General features: G+C 35.8%; 1 pseudogene; it reads left to right on the top strand.

Moving 5' to 3' along the window:
• Positions 1–1,123, top strand: part of LOC101578838 — a 14,305-nt pseudogene extending 13,182 nt beyond the window's left edge.
• Positions 1,124–3,111: the final 1,988 nt, after the last annotated feature.

The following is a 3,111-nucleotide window of genomic DNA, read 5'->3' as shown; positions in this document are numbered from 1 at the left end:
AATAAAAAAAACAGAATAAAAAATAAAGCAGTTGTGTTACAGGGCCATGAATCTGAAGTTTCATCTTTGCCTGGGCCCCTGTTAGCGATCTATTGTCATCAGGGTCAGGAGACTCTACAGCAAGGATATGGAATCTTAGTGAAAATAGCATGAATGGTTCCACACAGTTTGTACTTAGACATTGCATATGAGAAGGAGGACAATATGTCCAAGGAACAAGCATGCAACATCTCTAGACTGGAATAGTGAAGATGCACTTCTAACAACTGGTTCATATGATGAATTTGCCAGGATGTGAACTAAAGGTGGTAATCTTGCTAGTACCTTGGGGCAGCATAAAGGCCAAATATTTTCATTAAAATGGAATAAGAAAAGAAATTTTATTCTAAGTTCTGGAATAGTTAAGACAACAGTTATTTGGGATGCACATACTGGTGAAGGCAAGGAACAGGTTTTTGTTTTTGTTTTTTGTTTTTTGTTTTTTTTACATTCAGCACCAGCATTGGATGTTGATTGGCAGAACAACAACAGCTTTGCTCCTTGTAGTACAGATATGTGTTTTCATATCTGCAAATTGGGACAAGTCAGGCCTATTAAAACATTCCAGGGACATACGAATGAAAGAAATGCTATCAAATGGGAACCAATGGATGATCTCCTGGCCTCCTGTTCTGATGACATGATTTTGAATTTATGGAGTGTGAAAGAAGATGATTGTGTTCATGATTTGCAAGCACATAATGAAGATATTTATACTATTAAGTGGAGCCCAACAGGTGAACGAACACTTAATCTAAATGCCAACCTTATGTTAGCAAGTGCACCCTTCGATTCTACTGTTAGGTTATGGGATGTAGACTGAGGGATTTGCATCCATACTTTGACAAAACACCACAAGCCTGTGTACAGTGTAGCTTTCAGTCCTGATGGCAGATATCTGGCAAACAGTTCTTTTGATAAATGTGTACACATTTGGAACACACAGAGAGGTACTGTAGTGCACAGCTATAGGGGAACAGGTGGAATTTTTAAAGTTTGCTGGAATGCAGCAGGAGACAAAGTTGGAGCTAGTGCATCAGATGGCTCAGTTTGTATATTAGACCTTTGGAAACAGTGCTACTAGTTGGAAGTCATGGACTGCCTATGAATGTGTACACAGCCAAAATGACTGTCCCTGATCTATGTACTGTTGTAGTCCCACTTGAACCATGGCCAGTCCATTACAGACAAATATAGAAGAAATATATACACACAGTGTATATAAACAAAATTGCACCCTGAAGATGACAGAGTTTGGTCTCAGCTTATGAATTTTGTTCACCAAGTGCTGGAATTTAATCTGCTGTGCCTCTAAAATAGCACTTAGACATTTTGGATATGCAAACTAGACAAGAGAAGGAAATATACATTATAAAAGCAGAAAACAACAAAAAAATCAGACCACACATGTACCAGTTTTTTGATACTAAAGACAGCCTTGTTTCTTCCCTTTGAATCAGCAGATGCCATGGATTATATTCTCTTTTTTCCCTTTAGTCGTGAGCAGTTTGTATGTACAGAGAAAATGGACATAAAAATTCGCAGCAGTAGTTTGTTCTTGCTTTTAAATTTGGTTTTTGGTTTAGATTATGGATGCATGAAGTAAGGGAGTGAATTAGTTTTTTTTCATATCTGAAACAAAATTTATTAAAAATACTTTCATGCATTCTTTTGGAAGCGGTAGAAGTTTGATACATTTAATGGCTCTCAGAGCACATATGCAATTGGTGCACATTGAATTGGAAATTAAATGACAACTTGTGACTTAGGTCATGTCAATCTGTAAGACACAACAGTAAAAGTGTATTATGGTCTAAAAAATATTGGATGTCTTTGTTTTTCTTTTTTATGTGTTTGGTACAGGTTCTTATTATGCAGTTTGATACTGATCTTCCTGTTTTCAGCCTCCCCAGTGCTGAGATTATAGGCATGCCTCACCACACCCCACCTTGGTGGCTGACTCAGCATACCTGGGGACAGGGTCAGAGCTGCATGCAGTACAGAACCTAGTCCCTGAACTTGCCTAGGCAGGTGTTTAGTCTGCTGAGCTATCTCATTGGCCCTAACACTGGATGTCTTGATAGGTAAACTTTTATCTCATTAAATCATGAACATTTCACTCATTTATTTAGCTTCATATTAGGAAGTTGAATTTATAGCTAATATTTAAAATATGAGATCGTGGAGCAATACTACTATCAAAATAAATATTTCAAAGTTAAATATAGCAATATATAAAGATGAATGTTTAAATTAATAAAAAAGACATAACTGTGTAGGCCACCTGTACCTACAAATATGGCTACCTGGGAGACTGAAAGAAGAAAGTCACAAGTTTGAGGTTAGTTTCAGCAACACATTGAGAAATTTCATCAAATTTTAAAAGTTAGTGGGGTGGAATATAGCTCATCATGAAGCCTTTGATTCACTTTCTACTAATCCCCCATTAAATATATACACATGTGTGTACTCCCAAAACAAGTATATTATTTTTTAAAACTGTAGAACATACTGAATCCATGAATATCAAAAACTGGTCTATTTTACAAGCTGGCAGATCATTCAGAATTAGTAACTGTAAGCAGGAAGGGAAAGCACAGCCAATTGACTTAATTTAATAGGTATGTGTAAAGTCTTTTCCTAACAGACTATGCACTCATTGAAAAGAAACATTTAAAAGAAACATTTCACTTTTGCACATGGAACTTTAACGAGCCAAAAATTCCGATTAAAACTTTCTTTTATCACAATGCAATAATAGCTTAATGAAATAATATAAAATAATATTCTCCAACATTGGAAGGGAAATAGTATTCCAGGTCAATGAATTAAAACATACACATTAATATTAATGTGAAATATAGAACTAAATAAATGAAAGAACTACTTAAATTAAGCTTTCAAAATTTCAGTCAAAAGGCAAAAGAAGGTCAATTAAGACTCCGGACATATGAGAACTTGTACTGTAATGTCATACAACTCGGCAGTGTCCCAAATTTTCTGATCAAGGAGATTATGGGGCCAAAGAGGAAAGTGATCAATGATGTAGAGTGTGCCTAAGGAGAGTCACAT

Source organism: Octodon degus, unplaced genomic scaffold, assembly GCF_000260255.1.
Source record: "Octodon degus isolate 3935 unplaced genomic scaffold, OctDeg1.0 scaffold00012, whole genome shotgun sequence".
Lineage (NCBI taxonomy): Eukaryota > Metazoa > Chordata > Mammalia > Rodentia > Octodontidae > Octodon > Octodon degus.
This window is presented reverse-complemented; position numbering and strand designations above follow the sequence as displayed.